At 38.0% G+C, this 21,061-nt stretch overlaps 1 long non-coding RNA gene across 1 annotated transcript; it reads left to right on the forward strand.

Moving 5' to 3' along the window:
- Positions 1–1,229: 1,229 nt before the first annotated feature.
- Positions 1,230–20,529, forward strand: LOC110194416 (uncharacterized). Its single transcript, XR_002320702.2, has 3 exons — positions 1,230–1,335; positions 12,579–12,645; positions 20,101–20,529. It is a non-coding gene; the product is annotated as an uncharacterized LOC110194416 (long non-coding RNA).
- The last annotated feature ends 532 nt before the right edge of the window (positions 20,530–21,061 follow it).

Raw genomic sequence — 21,061 nt, forward strand, 5'->3', positions numbered from 1 at the left:
CCACATACTGATTAAAAGTGTCTCAAAAATTCTCTTCATATTTCTTCTTAAGATAAGAAAGCTAATTCCTCACAGATTTCATATATTTCTTTTTTTTTTACAAAGTTTCTGGGGAAAAACAGTTGATAGTTCTCAGAAGAAAGAAGCCTCACCTCCACAATTTATGTCACAAGTCCTCATAGATCCAAATTAATTAGTACTCTTCTTGATTCCAGAATGCAAAACACCTCATAAAGTGATATTTTTCAAGTGTAAATCCAAACTGTCTTTCTCATGACATTCTGTTTGGCTCTTAAAGATATAATAACTATTGTGACAAAAATTGTTCAGGGATTCATTGATTAGGTATTGTTGCCAATTATACAATCAATGATGCAAAGATGGGGAGAAAACCCAACTGAGTTTATTATACTCAGAGTGCAGGAATCCATGAATCAGAGAGCCCAGAACATCAGTTTCAGCGATTTATATAAGTTTTAGTTTCATAAGCAGGATAGGTACAGTGAAATTTTAGGGAAAGCAGAAGGGGGAGGTAATGGTTTATGCATCAAAGGACAGATGGGAGAAAGGAAAGATCTATATCAGGCAAGATAGGAAACCAGTGGGTTAATGTCAGAATTGTAACTGATATCTCAAGCTTGAATTTGCTGATGGATATAATAGGAAATAATTGGTTAACACCAAGGCCATAGTTGTCTTAGCTTGATTTTGCAGACTCTACACAGTCATATGATATGCTCATCTTAAGTAAATTAGGGTAAGAAAATTAAACCAGAAATTATTTTAAGACACTATTTAAAGCCTTTGTAGGAGTCAGTTAAGAACATCAAATCTGCATTAATAGTAAATACAATACACATAATGACATTATTAACCACATTTGACAGTGCTTTAAGCAATGAGAGAATACAATAGTATCAATAGTAATAATAAAAGTTAAATAGAATAAAAATAGGTATAGTAGTAACAGATCAATAGAATACAGAACCATGTATAACATTGCATTTGAGATTCAAAAAGTACATAGTAACAACAGAAATAATTCATTAACAGGAATAACATCTGGCTACATGAGTAACTATTTCTCCAGTTTTCCCTGGGACATCATTGTATCATTGTTGCTGGTCAAATAGACCTAGTTTTCCTATGGCCTATTGACCTGTATGCCTCTATCACTGAGCTTCTTGATGGTAACGGCCATCATAATTCTCATTAGACTTATAGCCCTGTCTTCTTAAACCTGAACTTGTAGATAGTCCAGGCTAGCCAGCAGTGTTATTTCTGTTACTCTGTGGAATATGACTATACCTTAAGAATACAGCTGTGAAATAGGAGGTAAGTAAGATTTAATCTTTCTACTACCACCACCTTCTTGTTTGAACTAAGGTAATCATTTTCATCCCTAAACAAAATTACTGGGTTTCTATGCATAATCCTAATTAACTTCCAGAAGCACCTTGCTGACTGGGAAATCTGCTAGTTTGCCTTGAGCAACAGCTTTCTCTGAGGCAATTAATTTTTCTCATGACTGCTGCTGATATAATTATAGCCAACTACTCCATGGTTGTAATAGAAAATTCCTGGTACTCTGATCACATCTTTATGGTGTTATTTTTTTTTCTTTCTTTGGCAGGTAGGGTTAAGTGACTTGCCCAGGGTCACACAGCTAGTAAGTGTCAAGTGTTTGGTCTGAGGCTGGATTTGAACTCAGGTCCTCCTGATTTCAAGGTCAGAGTTCTATCCACTGTGCCACCTAGCTGCCATGATGGTGTTATTCTTATATCAAATTGTATTCATCTAACTGATGATGAGTTAATTCTTACTGTTTTCAGGGTCTAGGGAAATCTTCAGTGGCTCTATCTTTGTTTCCAAATGTTGATTCTTCAGATCTCAGTGTCCATAGTTTCATTTTCTTTGTGAGAGCATTCAATCTGTACGTGACTATCTACTCTGCAATTGTGGCAAAAGTAGTTTTGGTTTTCTGATGATCTTCTAATATGGTTTTAGTTGTTTTGTTTGTTTGTTTTTTGGCATCCCGTATTTATGGTTTCCAGTTCCATTTCTATTCCCATTCCAGGTAGAATATTTTTCCTACTGCTCCTTCTTTCAACATAGTATAAACTTTTGTCTTTGAATCTGTGATTCTGACCTGTTTGCATATAGGGCTTTCCAATAGGAATCCTTCTTAGCAGTTTGTGATTACTTTTCATTACATGAAATGTTTCTAACAACTCTTCAAAATCTGGTGTATTCTGTAGAAGTCCTTGATTGCCTAACTGTGACAGTGTAGAATTGGAAAGAACCTAGCCCCCAAAAAGAAAGACACATTATACAGAGTCTCAAAGGATCAGCCTTTAGGCTTGTGGGGTGCCTAATGTCTGCCAAGCCTGAAATCACATCTCATGATCCGGAGTTCTAGTGTAATCCAAGGGCACATTTGGATTTTTAAAAATTTAATAATAAAACTCATTAACTAATAAGCTTCAGCCCCTACCTGTGTTCTTAGAAGTGAAAAGAAGTAATCTGCTATTATAGTAAAGGGATTCAAAGTGACTCTAGTTTTGGTCATCATCATAGTTAAAATATTACAAATAATTGTGAACGTCTTTGTTTCATCATTGATTTCATTACTAATGTTGTGAGGGCTGTCTCACACACATAATATGAGGGTGTCATGGTATGACTTAAAGTGAAGCAAAATAGACATCTTTAGCCTCCTCTCCTACCCTTCTTCAAGAGAGACTTTATTTCCTGCCAGGAGGGGAAGCAGGAGGAGAAGAGGAAGGTCAGAGGCCACCAATCTTCTCTGTGAAGAGAGAGTGAGTACCAGACTACAATTATATCTATACACTTTCTTAAATATTATTAATAGAGGATATTATTTATAGATTCAAGTTAACTTATCACTGTTTCATTATTTGGGAGGAAGGAGGAAGTCAAGTTTTATATCCAAGGCTTGACCCCCTTCCCTTAAATACCAATTCCACAACGAACACACATAGCAATTATCAAAGAAACCCATTTATCCAATTCGATAGCAGAACAGAAGCCAGAGAAAGTATGCATATGAGAATATACAACAGATGATACAGAGTGAAGGAGCTTTCCCAATGGGAGTGAGACAATCCAGCTCAACAGAGAAAAAGAGAGAGAGAGAGAGAGAGAGAGAGAGAGAGAGAGAGAGAGAGAGAGAGAGAGAGAGAGAGAGAGAGAGTCCTAGATCTCACCCAAGGGGAAGTTCCTTGAAGTCTCCAGCAAGGTTGGGATAGGGACATGATAAAGACTGGCAACTGCTCTTTTGTTGGTTTTTTCCCAGTGTCTTTTTCTTTAGCAACCTGAAATAGAGTTGGTGTCTTCCATCTTCTTTCTTAAAGATGGAAGACAGAAGCACCCCAAGTGACTGCAGAACTTGAAGAGACTCTCAAACTCTAAGAGAGTTCCAAGAAAACTAAGAGCTCTCCTCTCTCCTATTCTCATCAATTCTACCCTGACCCAGATGTAGGCCTTGATCTCTACCAATAAGAAGAGAGTCCCATACTAATGGGTTTGGGGGCTGGAGTTATACTGATATTACCTATTCAGTAAATTCAACATTTAATCCTAGGAGATAAAGGGATTTAATATATAGTGAGATATGAATGCTGCCACTACTGGGGAAAGTGTCTTTGGTTTATTAAATAAATAATATTTGATGGCAGCTCAGTTTAGTTTATTGAGAAACATATTGAAGTTATATTAATGTTAATTTTAATTCTATTTATTTTTAATAAGGAAATATAAAAGCAAATACTTGGATTATATTAGATCTTGAGATGTTAGATTAAGTGTGGGAGTGAGTCAAGGAGCAACCTGAAGTGTGACCTCTAAGTGACGTAATCATGTTATATGATAGAGGTTGTCCTTCCTATTCTCAGTACTGGTATGTCCCTAGGTTGAAAGGCCTGGGATCAACCAATCTCAAATCCTCATTGTAATAGTAGATGCCTTTACTCCTGAAAACACAGTCTCATACCATTTAGTTTATTTAGGATACCAAATAAATTCTCTTCACAAAAATCTTTGTCATTGTCTTCTCAAGATAAAAATTACATTAATTTTATAAGGAAAGAGAATATCTCTATCTCTCTCTTCTCATGTTTATCTCAAGACATGTCAGGAAAATACTCAGTTCTCTCAAGGCTTCACTTTGAAAAATTAAGTATGTTTTTCAATGGTCAAACATTTATTTTTTCTCCCTCTCCTATCTCCTATAATGGGGGGGGGGAGAAAAGAAAAGAAAGCCCCTGTGATAAATATAGTCCAGCAAAATAATGTCCAAAAATGTGTCTCATTCTGTATCTTCTCTGTTAGGAGGTGAGGAACCTTCACCGTCAGTCATTTGTAGTAGTGATTATGAAGAGATAAAGACAGAGAGACAGAATGAGAGACAGACGCAGAGTGAGAGAGGGAAAAAGACATAAAGAGAATGTGAGGGTAGATTAATAAAGTATTTAAGCATTTACTATGTGTCAGGCACTGTGCTAAGGCCTGAGGATATAAAACAATAAAAAAACACAAAACAATATGGTCCATACTTTCAAGGACCTTACATTCTAATGAGAGAATGCTGTACATAAAGGGGAGAGTTCAGGGAGAGAGAGGATAGAAGAGAATATCCAAACTAGGCCAGACAGCTAGTGTGTCACTAGGGCAGACCAGCATGGGAAGGAAATGGGCAGCATGGCTGAAACTTCTGATGATGTGGCTATTCTGAGCAAGGACACGCTAATCATCTAGTCATCACCAGGGTAGAGTCACCCTCAGCAGGCAAGGCAGATGATGTGTAAGTGGCACAGACTGGAGGATGAGCTGGGAAGAAAGAGTTAAAATGAACCAGAAACAGAGAAGGGTAGGAGCCAGATGTGACTGCTCCCAGTGCAGAACACAACACAGAGCTTTATGTCGGGGTCCTCTGGAATTTTTTGTTTTTTTCCTTAATGGATATTACCTTTTTCATGATGAACTAACTGTACTTCATAGAGCTATACATTCAAAGGGCCTGTCATTGCTACATTTGCTAAGATGGTGTTTATATGCATGAGTGGATTTAGTGGATGTTGTTTGCCTACTAATATGCTAATTGTTAGTATATGTAACCTATGGTAGGACCTTCAAATGATTCTGTGCATGTCACTTGCCTATGCCGTTCATTCGTATACTTGTCTTACTCTTTTGTTTTCTGCATGTTAATTACATACAACTCTTGCTTCATTTTTGTTATTGTATAATGCTGTATATGTGATTAGCATTACTGGTTTGTGGAGTATAATATTAATTTTATGATTACTTGAAAATAAAAGAGACTGGTTTATTTGCCCTGTTAGTATTGTGATAGAGGCCTACAACTGAGTGGAGCCGGAAATAATGACATTTTAAGATCATTAAAAATAGCTGGAAAAGAATTGAGGGGAGATGTATAATGATTTATGGGAGAATCAGACCAGGAAAAACCATTTAGTTTGTGAATGACCAGATTCTGTTAATCATTCAGAAATTCCTGATACAGTAACAATCAGAGATAGCACCTAGAAATATATCTCCAGACCTTCCTTCCTCAAGGATGAGAAGTTAATTAGAAAACAGGAAGCCTTAATGGACAGGGAAGGCTTGCCAACAGAAAAAAAAAACCAAAACAAAACCAAGAATCACACCTAAATCAGGAAAAGATGTCTCACCTCCTGGTTAGTGCAGAATGTAGATTTCCTATATCCAAAAATATCCTGGTTCTCAGTTAGGGATTCTCTCAGGACAGGACTCTTCCTCCTGGGGAAGAACCAGAAAAAGTTTGGGCTGAGTGTGACAGAAGTGTTAAAGGACTGGCAAGTATCTGAGCTAGAGCAAATGTGTAATTTGGTAGAAAGTATTAAAGACCTACTTTAAATTTGTGCTGTTTCTAAGAGTAGAAAAAATTGAAATTATGTGCTTGAAAAGGGGAGAGTAGAAAAATGGACCTAGCCTAAACACTGATGTAATACCAGTTTTAATAATCTCTTTCTCTCCATGCAATTTTTTTTCAAAAAAGTTTGTTGATATCTTTTGTTTTTACATTACCTACATTTTTCAATGTGTTCCTCACTCCCTTCCAGACAGTAATCCCTTATATCAAAAGTTTAAAAATATTTAAATCTAACAAAATTACTCAATATATTGAAAGAGGGTGACATTATATGCAGTGTTACACATCCATAGTCCCGTAATTCTGCAAAGAAATGGGAGGCGGTGATTTCTTATATCTCTTCTTTGGGACCAATCTTGACCACTATAATTATACAGCATTTAATTTTAATTATTTTGTAACTATAGATACCACTACTTTATCTTTAAAAAGAAATGAAATCTTAGAGAATTATTATTTAAGTTTCTGTGAGAAGATTGCTGTTTAACTATGGTTCTGGAGAGAATATTAACTGTCTAGAATGAAGAGAGACTGAGCAGAGAGAAACATAATAAATTCCTTTCTGAAAGATTGAGAGTTATCCCTTTTCTTGTGAAGAAATATTACAAAGAGGATTCGTGAGAAGAGTCTTTAACTGGTATTCTGAGAAAGCTGAGTTGTTATGCTACTGTTGGTAGAGAGGTCATCATGATATTTCTTAACCCTGGCTGTAATCTTTCTCCTGCAATACCTTGTTGAAATATTTAATATTCTTATTATTACTTGTAGCACTGTTAATCAATTATATAGCTCATAGCATTGGTGTTTATTTAAGCCCGTGAGAGGAGAGAGAGAGAGAGGGACAGAGACAGACAGAGACAGACAGAGAGACAGAGAGATTGAGAGATTGAGAGAGGGAGAGAAGAGTGAAAGCTCATGGAAAAAAAGATGCCTCCAGTTTATTTAATTTTTTATTTAATGAACTAAAGCCAGGCACAGTGATACATACCTGTAATCCCTACTACTGAGGAAAGAGGCTGGTGGATCACTTGAACTCATAAGTTTTGACCTGCAGTAGGCTAAGCTCATCAGGTAGCCATGCTAAAGTCCATTACCAATATGGTGAGTTCTAGGAGCAGGTGTGATGCAACAGGCTGCCTGAAAAGAGTTGGAAACTTAGGTCAAAGATCAGTAATGGGATCAGACCATAAGTGGCCACTGTACTTCCAGCCCAGGCAAATTAGTCTAGTCTCAAAAAAAAAAAATTAAGCTGGGTTGGGGGCTTGGAGCTAATTGATTAATTAATTGGAAATATTTTGTTTTTCTATTAATTTATTAAGTAATATTAAAACCCATCCCTTGGCTGTCTTAGAACCTGGGATGGGGATTGATAAGAAAAATGAGCAGTGAGAGAAAGCTGATCATCCCACCTAGGTTGTATGTGGGATCTTCAATGTTAAAACCATGTCGTACCAAGATTTCTAAATTCAGCAATACCATTCAGTGTGAAGGAAAATCAACCCTCAAATTTGTGATGCAAGTATATAGCCTGCTATTAAGCCTGATAGAAAAAGGAATGGTGGATAGTTAGAATGACCTGAATGGTCAGAGCAATATACAAATGGTGTGAACTAAAGGCACGTTTATGCAATATCAAGAAATAAATATTTCTTTTGGGGGTAGATGCTAGAAAAAGAAAACTTAAGTACTCCTAGGAACTCAACTTCAACTGTCTGGAATGCCTCCACAGGTGGAAACTCACATGTGAGTCTCAAGGAAAGCAAGACACCTCCACTGTTCATGGATACACAGGCCTACAGAAATGATGTTGAGAAATGGAACTGTGGTCAAAATCATTACACTTGCAAAGACAAAGGAGCAAGGGAACAGAGGCCACAATAGAGCTATATTACCAAGTACTTTCTTCCGGTGGTTAGCTTAGGGTGACCATAGCATGAGTGACAAAAGGTCAAAGCTACTTTTACTAAAACTGTAACATACATAGTTATTACAATGTCAGTCGGCCCTTCCTGCCAAGGATGTGTTCTTTGTTCTAGTTTCTCATTCTTCTGATCTTGGAAGTATTTGTTTCTTTCCTTTACTGCCTAGTTTTGTAAAACTTTGAATTATGTTATCTTTGTCCCTCACAAGGATTTTATCCATTATCTTCTAGACAATAGTAATTATTTTAACCATATATCATAGTACAGTCTCTACTTTGTTTCTCTCCTACATAAACTAGTGTCCTTGCACAAAGAGTCATTATAAGGCAGTTATGTATCTTTTTTTTTTGCAGCAATAAACTTGACATGTTTATTAATTAAACTATCACTTAAATAAAAAAAGTGCATAGAAAATAAACATGTTTCAAAACCCCTTTTTTTTACAACTATGTACACTTTTTACTTTTACATTCAGTCTTTCATAGAGAGCTTTCAACATTATTATTTTTTTTAACTATTAAAGTATTTTCCTTCATCCCTGTCACAGGGAGTTAACACTGATGGACTTTAGACACATTCCTTTTTATTTTTTCTTTCCCCCCCAAATCAGAAGCTTGGAAGAACACAAGGAAAAAAATAAAAACAAAAAGATCTGTTATACATGATAAAGTTAAGAAATGTCTTATTTCTGCAACAGAATTTTGTCATCTGTTCAGCTTTTGAAACAATTATTCAACTACCTGTATTTACTAAAGAGACTGGTGAAAGTTCAATAAAAGAAACACCACAAGTATATTTTCTTGGTTGATAGACAAAACTAGAGTACCTCAGAACAAGATACCAGGAAAGCACAGAACACAATTTCCCCCCCCTAAATGCAGGTGGTAATCTCAACATTCATAACCAAAAATGGAGAAACAAGAAGTACAGGTACTGACTGGTAACATTTATGGGCAGAAAAATCCTCAGCAGAGAAGCTCCAGGTGACATGGTTTATGCAATTCTTTCCAACCCCTGGTGTGGGCTGGTTGATGCATCCCTATTAGACGATACTTTTGCAGTTTGGTTGTTTTTTTTCTTTTTTGCCTTTGGGGACCCAGAGGAACACCAGTCTGACATTTTCCAGGCAGTTATGTATCTTAAAGGACTAAGGCTTACTGTGGAGGGAAGAAAGGGGTACTCTGTGAATTAACTCCTTCCTCATTCTCTGATTAGACTGTTGGCACATTGGTACATTGTTTCACTTCTTTTTTAAAAATAGTTTTCTAGGTTTTATTTTATTTTTAAATTTTTATTGATGTGAGAGACAGAATTCAGTCCCTATCCTTATTTTTATTGACAAAATATTTTTTTCTTCCCCCATGTGAATGAGAGATGGTGTGGATAGACTGGATAAGGATCCATATTAGAGTCAGGAAGACCTGTATTCAGGTCATATCACTGACTTGTACTAGTTGTGTGAGCCTGGACAAGTCACAACCTCTTAGTGCCCCCAGGCGGCATTCTAAGATTATAAATTCCAGAACAAGTACAAATATTCAGTGCTAGGAGTTTCCTTGTAGGAAGTTCTGTATATCAATAAAATCACAGGTTAGGTAAAAAAATCAACTCATTGATATATTTTGTTTTTACATCACCTTCACTTCTGAATGTCTTTCCTCCCTCCCCTCCCCAAGGAACACCGGAGTTTGGATCTTTCCTTAGACACCTACTAGCTATGAGACCCTGAGCAAGTCATAACCTAGTTTGTCTCAGTTTTCTCACTTGTAAAATGGGAATGATAATGGCACCTATGGAGATAAAAATGGCACCTACCTCTCAGGGCTGTCATGAGGATCAAATTAAGCAATATTTGTAAAGCGCTTTGGAAATCTTAAAGCACTATATAAATGCTAGTGAATATTATTCTAATTTTTCATGGTATGAACTTTAATGTTAAGGTCATATATACATTTAGAATGTAGTACATTAGGTAGTTTTTTACAAAGGTGTGTTTATTTTTTTTAAAAATACAAACATTTCCCCCAATACATTGAGGAAAACACTCTTAAGAGTTTCTCTCACCTCAGTCTCTGGGGAGAGTAGGCTCAGTTCCACATAGAATTCATCCCACCAAGTTCAAGTCCAAAAGTAACATCATTGACATCAGTCCCTATTTTCAGCTATCACTAGGTTGGGTCCTGAAAGTTACTCTTTGCTCCTTTGAACATTGATGCCGAGCTGACATCATTTTACAGTATTTTACAGTTTTCCAAAAGGTCATTCAAGTTATGAGCCACTCAGAGTCTGAAGTGAGCTTTACAGCCTTAAATTCTTTCCTGGTGAAAAATTTTCAATCTCTGCAAATCACCTGGAGTACACTGGAGTGTGTATGTTTTCAAATTAGCACATCACATAGTTTGCCCTATTCATCTCAGTGCAGGTACCTAAATCATGACATCCTCAATATAGACAACCAAAATGGAAGTCTCAGTCATATATGACACATAGAATATGTAATAGAATCACATATAGTAACCTAGTGTATAGGACACATGCAAAAACAGGCTACACATAAACCACAACAGTCTATCTCTAAGATTACACACTAGAATATACATCAGAGAAACATGTATCAGTAATACAGACAGAGCTTCACATATCAACAAACATATCACTACTGCATTCTCATTAATGCAATAAAGTTTCAATGGCATTGTCTATGGAATAACTACCTATCACATTTTTCTTGGATCGTAAGTTAGTTAGTTGGGTCATTGGCCAAATAATTGTAGAATTGCTACCAGGACCTTCTGAGCTTATGGATGTCAGTCACTATCTATAGATATGCTGGCCTTTTACCTCAATCCTGAGGTGTTAGTGATTCAGGCTGCCCGTTATATCACAGTCTCCTATACGTATCTGCTTTTCCATAGAGGATTCTATAACTGGAATATTAGGTTAAACAGGAGCTACCTGTATATTGGCCTAGAGTCTCAGTCATGGTTTGAGTTGTCTGACTCCTTGGTAGTACTAATGTTGTACTGAGAAATCAGCGAGTTGAGATCCAGGCATAATTTAAGATGTGGATTTATTAGCACGCGGCTGCCAGGGGTATTTACATCCAAATCAAGCAGCCCCCATCAGGGGTCGAGCTAGGGTTTATATAGAAAAGAGCATGGGAAAGAAATGCGAGGAACACTGATGAGGTAATCCAAAGATGCAGGTGTCTTTGGGGCTATGGATGGGAAAGTACAGGGAGTATACGGGACAGGGAGGGGGATGGATCTTTGAAGTCTGACAAGAGGAAGAGTTCTTGGGCTGGTCAAGGACACCCCTCTCCCTCTGTCTTGATAAGAGAATGCTCTGCAACAAGGGAAAGCTTTCTCACAACACAGGAACTTACTGAGGAATTGGGCGGCTTCCAGAGACATGATCTGAGGGCTGGGGCCTCAGCAGCCCAGCTCTGTGTAGCTGTACCAGGGAAAGAGATAAGGGTCATGCTGAGGCCCATGCATGAATAACTGCTAGGCACAGTGTTCTTGGACTGGGGAATGGTTGTCAGAGACAGTGTTTCTGAGACTAGGGAGAAATTGGGGCACAAGTACAAGCACAAGCACCCAAGCACCCCATTATTACGGATCAGAGATCACACAAACCAGACCAGGTGTCCTGGTCTCTGGTATAAACATAATTATCTAAAGCAATTATATTGCAAGCTTTCTTATCCATTTGCATTGGAGGTATGGGCTATGCTGAGCTATGCAAGAGTACATTTCACTATTGTTTAGATTTAGGAGGAAAGAGGTCTGGGACAAGATTAAGCACCAACTTTTGCTTTCCATGGCTTGAAGGGCCCTACTACCTAAATGGCAAAATAATGTTCTGTATTACACTAATACCTAATTATGTCATCGTCAGAATAGTCTTCTGAGCTGTGACAATCTCTACATAGCAGGCAAGAGTGCTTTTCTACTTAGAATCTGTATAGCTGATGGTCCATGACTTTCACTTCAGAAAGTCTGAACAATTCCTCAATAGGAAATTGCTGTTTTCAATAAATTGTCTTTATAGGTCCCTGAGTATCTCTGGGGTATCTTGGAAACAAGCAAGTTGCCTGATCTCTCCATAATTTGGTATGGACTAAACTTCCAATAGTCTTCTATCTTGTGTATTCTCTGGACAGTAAGACTTCTTGGCAGAATTCTATTACTTGGATGAGATCTTGTAACAATCTTACCGCAACTTGTTTCTATCAGAGCTTTTCTGAGCTGAGGCTACAGCTAAGTAAGACTTTTTTAGTCTCTCTCTCAGTCAAGCCACATACTGGGTTTAAGTCTCTACATTTCAATTTTCAGAAACTACAGAGCACAAATCAAAAGGCAAACCTAGTGACAAAAAAAGGTGCAGAAAGAGACATACATTTTTGGGCATGACCATTGTATGAATTTGTTTATGTGAATATGAATTTGTGTGTGTATGCACATATACACACATATATATGTATTTATTAAAAGTTTTTTCCCACATTTTTTAAATGCACAGAAGAAAACAAAAGGAAAGTCAGAAGGAAGCACAGACATATGGGAATTTTGAAAGTAATATGTGAAATTATAACATAGCAATGAAGTAGAGATTAATGGTCCTTTTGTGTTCTGCTGTATATATGAAACTGCTTTTTCTTGTGTATTTAAGTTCAGAATTTTATACAATAAAAAAGTAACAAAATGTGTTTCTTTCAGAGACTTGGCTACAAGGAATGCACTGTCAAGAACGAGATTCCTTGCTCCAGTTCTCCTGGCCTGCTAGGTAGGAAGCCTCAGACTTAATTCTACTTTTTTGAACTGCATTCCCTGGTTAATGGTGCTTGGGTCTCCACCAGGGACTTCTCTTTGGCTTAGGGCTAGCAAATCTATGGAGTTTCTATGTGGTGCCCCATTTTGAATTTCTGGTAGCTAAAGTGTTCCTAGTAATCAGCCAGTTTGAGGTTTCCCAGTTTCTCAATAACAGGTTTTTTTTTTCCTTCCTCCCATTCAAATAAGTGGAAAAGGAGATGGCAGTGGAATAAAAATAAGGAGCAAGATCTTTTCTTTTCTTTAATCTTCCTCTTGATTCATCTCATTCCTGCCTTTATCATGTATAAGTAGCCAGTGGAAGTATTTAAGGGTCTTGGAGCCTGACTTCCAGGCTTATCCAGGTCAGAATCAGTCAATTAATCAATCAGAGATGTAGAGCTGGAAAGGATCTTTGAAGTCATTTGGTCTAACTCCTTCATTTTTCAGGTGAGGAATTGAGGCCTATAGAGGTTAAGTGACTTGTCCAAACAGGCAGTATATGAAAGGACCACAGTGCTAGGTCCTGGAGATCCCAAAATTAAACAGTTCCTTCCCTGAAGGCTTAAACTGTGGATCACTGAAAGGGGTCGTGAGTGGAAAAAGTTTAAGTCCTGGATAGATAACATATCTGCATGGCAGCTAGGGGGTGCACTGTATAGAATGCCAGGCCTGGAGTTAGGAAGACTTACCTTCCTAAGTTCAAATCCGGCCTTAGACACTTACTAGCTGTGTGACCCTGGGCAAGCCACCCTGTATACCTCATTTTCCTCAGCTATAAAATGAGCTAGAGAGGGGAATGGCAAACTACTCCAGTATCTTTGCCAAGAAAACCCCAAATGGGGTCACAAAGAGTAAGACATGAATAAAAATGACTAAACAAAAACATGTACTGCATACACACACACACACACACACACACACACATATATATATATATGCACACCCACACCCACACTCACACACACACACACACACACACGTATGTTAGAAATAGGCTTGACACCAAAAATTTAGTATTAAGAAAATTTATTACAAAGACAGTCCAGAGGATTTAGACGTTTCTGGCCAGAAGCGGGCTCCACCACTCTTCAGGAGGGGTGGGCCCTGAGTGCAAAGGCAAATGTGCTTTTATGCACTTGAATTCGGCACGAAACCTCCCAGGCCTGAATTGGTCCATCCCTTCCCAGGCTACACCTTTCCTTAGATGTTTCCCCTTGATATGCTCAAGTATGTTCCCCCTCCTTTTGTCATAGGTCCCATGACTTGTTAATGAGGCTCTAATTTTATGCGGGGTGTGTCAGATAATAGTAATGAAGTTTATTAAGCAGGCGCACTAACATTTTTCAGGTGTCCTCAGGTTGACCCTAACTGGTCTGAGCTGGCTTGACCCTTGTCTTGATTTTGGGGTCTTTTTGGAACCATCAACTTACTTTTTATTGACTAAGCCCAAGCCCACCTACAGTGTACTACTTCCTGGAGCTGTTGTTCTTTTAATCTCTGCATTATTCTACCTGTGGAAACGTAAGCCCTTCTAACTCTAACATATATATGAACTGTAAAATGGAAAAGATGTATAGTCCCCCACTCTTTCTCTTTGGATTGACTCACCCCATTCTGAAATTATACTGGGAGGTCTGAGTTTCCTAGAGGGAGGTATGCCACAGGGGTATGATTCACTGCTTTCTCTCAGGATCCTAGTGTAGGGAGATAACACTCCTCCTCACCAGCATAGTTCCTGAGCTCCTACCAGTGTTCTTTCCATTACATAAAATAAGTCATCACAACACCATTAACTATTAAACAGAAAGCATTTCTTAAGCAATCTGTCAGAAGTAAAAATAATAATCATAACTTTTATTCAATAGAAGGCAAAAGCAGGAATAATCAAAACATCACAATCCATTCATACACCTAGGTCATACTCTCTCATTGCTAATGAACAAAGTAAGAGAGTGAGCATAATTATAGAAACATAGCTTAAGTGAGGAAGCCCATGTGCCTGGGGCAACTTGAAACTGCATTCTCTGGACTAAAAGTCTTGAAATCTTTGGTTCCTTTTGAAACAACAAGCAGCACTCGAAGCTTTATCTCAACTAGCTGCTCACTTTCTGGGCTTCACTACTCTTTTCTTGAGCTAGGTTGCTTCAAAGTTGACAAAGCAGTAACAATATTTTCTGATCACAGCCACCTTAAAACAAGGCACAGAGATAGTGTTGTGCTGTGTTAGTGACAAGCAGTTGCCTTAATCTAGAAAACTGCAAAGTTCCTCACTTCTTCAAATGCCAAGGAGCTCTGCTTTGTCCAGTCACCTCCAAGCCTAAATGAAAAGCTTGTCTTTGTCTTTGCATCTACCTCTGTTTCTGTCTCTCTCTCTCTCTCTCTCTCTCTCTCTCTCTCTCTCTCTCTCTCTCTCTCTCTCTCTCTCTCTCTCAATCTCTCTCCACAAGGTAGTATGGAGCAATACTCACTGTTGAGAAACTTTCCCCTTTCTCAGGCTCTACATGGCCCTCCAGAGCAATAAGCTTGCACAGCTCTTAGTAGCTCCAGGATTCAGATCTCTTCCAATTACCTTTCAGCAATAACTACAGCCTTTCTCCAGCCAATTAGCAAAAACAAAACAAAACAAAACAAAAAAACCCTCAACCCTCTGTATTCCAACCAGCAAGTTCAGAAGTTCAGAACAGCAAAAAGAATTCCAGCTGGCTAAACTGGGCGCTCTCTATATTTTAACAAACTCACTAATGTCTTCCACTTTCACATTATCCTCCATTTATTTCTCTCTATCTTGTGTACCTAGGAGTTTGAAGCATGTATCAAAAGACTAGGTGGCCAGTTTCTACCAGAAAGCTATAGGTAGATACGATCTGGAATGTCTTACTCCATATCTCCAAAGGAGACTTTCATTTCTGTTCTTATGGAAAGTATACATGGCTGGTGACTGGACAATCATTCCTCCTTTTTCCTATCTTCAAGAGGGGGTATTGGGCTAAGATTATATCTGTGACGTACCAGACATTTACAGTCTTGGGATACAGTGCACTTTGGAGGTTCATAAGAAAAAAAAACACCTTTCTCTCATTCTTCCAGGTGGGAAGTAGTCTGGCCTCAGAATGGGAGGGTAACAATTAACAATTAGCTTAGTCTTTGACAGCTTAGCTACCTTCCATGAAACATTCCCCCCCCCAAAAAAAGGCAATTAGGAATAACAGGCAAACATTTATCAAAACAAGCAGTAAAATAGGAAATGGGGAAATTATACAAATTTTTTCAGTGAGCACAATACTAAAGAATCATCAAACTCTGCAACTTGGGGGCAAAATGAAATCTCAGCTCAACCCAGGGGAGAATGACTTCACCTAAGAAATCCCCTGTTACATGACTAATGTGGAAATATGTTTAACATGATTGTACATTTATAATCTATATCAGATTGCTTGCTGTCTTTGGGAAGGAGGAGGCAAGAAAGGGAGGGAGAAAAATATGGAGCTCAAAATCTTATAAAAATTAATGTTGCAAACTATCTTTACATGTAATTGGAAAAAAATAAAGTACTACTAAGTAGGGGGTGGGAAGAAATCCTCTGTTAACAGACTCTGCCAGTGTAGGTGCTGGTAATCAAAGGTTATATTAAGATTCCAGATTTCTCCAGCTCTACAGAGGTCTCTCTTTTGCCATTTAAAGTGTGTGCCTTCTACTGGTGGAGTTGTGAACTGATCCAACCATTCTGGAGAGCAGTTTGGAACTATACCCGAAGGGCTATTTAACTGTGTATATATCCTTGATCCAACAATACTACTACTATGTCTGTGTCTCAAAGAGATTTTTGTTAAAAGGGAAAAGGACCTATTTGTACAAAAATATTTATAGCAGCTCTTTTTGTGGTAACAAAGAATTGGAAATTGAGGGGATGCCCACAAATTGGGGAATGGCTAAACAAGTTGTGGTATATGATTGTAATGGAATACTATTGTGCTGTAAGAAATGACACATGGTTTTAGAAAAACCAGGAAATACATGAACTGAAGCAAAGTAAAGTGAGCAGAACCAGGAGAACATTGTACACAGTAATAGTAATATTGTGCAATGATCAACTGTGAATGACTTAGCTATTCTCAGCAATGCAATGATCCAAAATAATCCTGAAGGGCTTATGATGAAAAATGCTGTCCATATCCAGAGAAAGAACTGATGGAGTCTGAATGCAGATGGAAACATGCTTTTTTCTTCCTTCCTTCCTTCCTTTCTTCCTTCCTTCCTTCCTTCCTTCTTTTTTGGTTTGAATTTTCTTCCACAAAATGACTAATATGGAAATATGTTTTATATGATTGCATGTATATAAAAATATCTAGTTGCTTGCCATTTTGGGGAAGGGGGTAGAGAGAGAATTTGAAACTCAAAAATTTAAAAAACAAATATTTTAAATTGTTATCACATGTAATTGGGGGGGAATAAGATATTTTTAAAAAATGAAGTGTGTACCTTTGCTTTCCTCTTCTCCTTCTCAGGAACTCTGCTATTCTCCTTTCTGAAGACTCTTAATGAATCAAGAATAATGTTTCCCCATACATGCATAGCCAGTAGCCTCACAGGACTCTCCTTTTAGATCACCAAAACTTGCCTTGGTAGGGGTGTTCCATTTACATGTTTATTTACGTATTGACTCCTCCACTAGAGTGTCTCCTTTAGGATGGAAACTTTAAAAAAAAAACTTTTGTGGTTTTTTTTTTTTGTATTCGTAACACTTAGCACAGTACCTGGCACATAGTAAATACTTAATACATGTTTATTGACTGACTGTTTCTCTCTTGTTGTCCCCCCCCCATTATATCTTATTCTCAAAGCTACTTTCCTGGCTTCTTAGCTTCTAATGTCTCAAATCATAGGCTCCTTATAGTTAATAACTCATCCTTATCTTATGAGGTAAAACTCAAGAAATCTTTCTGTCAAGGGTAACGGAAAGTCCTTATTTAATTTTCTAATTGTTTCCAAACATTATTTGATTTGTAATTTTGTCAGTTATAGACTTTGAAACTCTAAAACCAGTCACACTCCAATGAGCTGATGGACCACAATGCCCTGCAGCTATTGTTAACCTCAGACATTTTTCTGCTTTTAAAAAGGTGCTCTGAGAACATTTATTTGAGGGGCAGTTTTCTATGTGGTTCTCAGAACATTCTGTGTTATCAAAATTTTGTGGAAGAGACTGTTTCTTTATAAGTTGATTTTGTCAGTTTTCCTTATCCAACATTCTTTTTCTGCCTTTTCAGCAACAAAAGTGTTCACATGTGAAAGAGACAGTATCTTACATAAGTATATGCTAAATAAATACAAGGTAATTTATGGGAGGAGGTGAGACATTATCAATTACTCAATAACTAAGAATTTATTAAGAGCCTAATATATACAGCTAGAGGTCTCAAGTAAGGCCTCATGGAGGAAGTGGCCCTTGAGCTCAGCTGTGATGGAACTTGGGGATTCAAAGAGTTAGAGGTAATAGCAAATAATAATAATAATAATAGCATTCATAAATGCTTTAAGGTTCAGAATGTACTTTACATTTATTGTCTCATTTTGTTCTTCACTGCCCTGTGAGGTAGGTGTTATTATTATGCCTGCTTTACATATAAGGGAACTGAGACTGAGGAGCTCATTCAGTAGCTTGCCTAGAATCACACAGCTCAATCTGAGTTAGAGTTTGAACTTAAATCTGGCATTTTCCAAGTCTAGCACTCCATCCATGAAATACATTCTAAGCATGGACAGACAGGCTATGCAAAGTCACAGAGACAAGAGATGGAAATGTCTTGTATAAGGAGCAGAAAGGCTGGTTTAGCAGAACCATTGAGTGCATCCTGGAAGATCACTTCAGACCTAGAATTCTCACCTGGGAAGTACATTCTGCCTCTTTTTGGAGGGTGGAGGACTCTTCTCTGAACCTCCATTTAAAGAGATTTCCCAGGCCAGCCATTTTCCCACCAGACTGCCCTCCTCAGGACTCACTCATCACAACTGCATACTATCTCTTCCTCTCCTCCATTTCTAGCTTCCTTATATATGTTTTTTCCCCATTAGAATGTAAACTTGAAGGCAGGAAATGTCTTTTTTTTTTTCGTGAGGCAATCCAGGTTTAGTAACTTGCCCACAGTCACACAGCTAGTTAAGTGTCATGTGTCTGAGGCCAGATTTGAACTCCAAGGCTGGAGCTCTATCCACCATTTCACCTAGCTGCCCCAAGTGTCTTTCTTTTTGTTTATACTGGTCTTTACATGGTTTAGCACCATGCTAGTCACAGAGTAAGCACTTGTGGACTGCTTGCCTAAAGGGGAGTAATGTATATGTAAGGTAATATCTTTTTAATATACTGTTATTTCATATGGGGAAATTTGTTGCTGAGTGGTCTGCTTTGGCAGTCATTCCTCTGATGGGGCTTAGGTAGGCTCCGAATTCTAAGAGAAACAGTTGCTAGTTCTGACACAGTTGTTGCTAATTTTAAATGTGACAAGTTGTAGCACACTGCACCGATGTGGACACTGGAACTGTTCTCTGCTTATGGGACAAATGTAATTTATCTGATTCTATTTTGAAGATGAGAATTGGTGTAAAATAAATTAAGGGGGTGAGGTCATTCACAGAGATGACGCAGAGTCTGAACTAAGATAAGAGGAGAGACACAGAGGTGAAAAGACTTGAATCTGGGAGTGATAGATAGCAGCTGTTGATGAGGGATCAGCTTAAAAGTAGACAATAAGAGAAGTCATCCAGTGAAGCAACTAGTTTGGCTGAAATTCATGCACAGATAGATCAACACAGAAGCTACATATATCACAACACCTTTTTTTTGTCATTACCAATTATTTACTTTTAGTTTTCAGCATTCATTTCCACAAGATTTTGAGTTCCAAATTTTCTCCCCATCTTGTCCCACTCACCTCAAGATGGCATGCATTCTGAATACTCCTTCCCCTAATCTGCCCTCCCTTCTATCTCCCCCCCTTCTCTTATCCCCTTTCCCTTCAATTTTCCTATAGGGAAAGATAGATTTCTATACTTCATTTCCTGTATATCTTATTTCCCAGTTGCATGTGAAAACATTTTTTTAACATTTGTTTTTAAAACTTTGGGTTCTAAATTTTCTGCTTTCCTCCCTCCCCACCCACCTTCATTGAGAAGCATCACAACACTTTTATGAACAGTTTCCAAACAAAAAGAAGACACTGAAGTTTATATTTCCAGAGTTGTGAATTACTCTCAGCACATGGATTTTCTTCACTCATGTGCCTTCTTGACAGGTTTCTGTGTTTGCCCACTCTCCCTCACAAATATGGAATTTCACTAGTGAGAGAGTGTGACTGAAGTTTATGTATGCATTGTGATGTATTTATTATTCTTGAATTTGTTCTGAGTATCTGAGATACTATTTCTTTTGTAGTATTATTAAATGTAACCCAAACCCCAAAGCCCATTGGTATGGGACCCTCTCCTGGCTGGTGGAGATCAATGACCTGTGCCTGTATGAGGGGTCAGGTTGAGTTGGTGAAAGTGAGAGAGAAGAGAGTCTTTTCAATCTCTTTGGATTCTTCTGGCTACCATCTTCAAGAGAGAAGATGGGCCATTACGCTTCTAGTCACCCCAACACGCCAAGGGAGAAGAAGCCAACATGTAAAACCAATCAGGACTTCATTCACAGCTTGTTACACTAGAGACTTTGGGGTATTTCCTTTTGAATGAGATCTGAAATTCTCTCTTTCATTTGAGCTAAGAGATCTCTTTCCCAATGGGAAAGTTCCTTTGGTTTAGATGGCCTAGTATACATTTTCATATGTATATTTTCTGATTTCTGTTTTAGCATCAACTTGAATAAATGGGCTTCTTTGCTATTTGCTATCTATGAATGTTCATTATGGAAGTGGTTTTTGGTGAGAGGGGGACCAAGCCTTGGATATAAAACTTGGCAGCCCCATTCCCTGGTAAAGAAGTGATTAGGAGTTGCAACTTGAACCTAAAAATTATTTCTCCTTTTATTTTAAAGGAGCAGAGAGAATATTCTAGCCCAGTACTTTTCTCCCTGAGGAGAGCAGAGTGTCAGCCTCTGGCCCCGACCTCCTGCTTCTGTTCTTGCCAGGAATCATAGTCTCTCTTAGAGAAAGGTGGAAGGAGGATGCTAAAGATATCTATTTTTTAATCCTACAATGAGCCATATACTTTATTCACTGTCACATTGAGACAGCCACATTACATTAACAATCAGTTATATTTAAGATCTAAAGCTGTCATTATTTTGAATGGCTTCCTGTGAGTAAAAGGAAGTCTATCCATTGGGGCTTGAGAGCTGAACTGGTGAGTAGGGAAAGTATATTCTCCCACAACAAGATTACACATTGGTTCTGTCT

Source organism: Phascolarctos cinereus, unplaced genomic scaffold, assembly GCF_003287225.1.
Source record: "Phascolarctos cinereus isolate Bilbo 61053 unplaced genomic scaffold, phaCin_HiC Scaffold_5;HRSCAF=322, whole genome shotgun sequence".
Lineage (NCBI taxonomy): Eukaryota > Metazoa > Chordata > Mammalia > Diprotodontia > Phascolarctidae > Phascolarctos > Phascolarctos cinereus.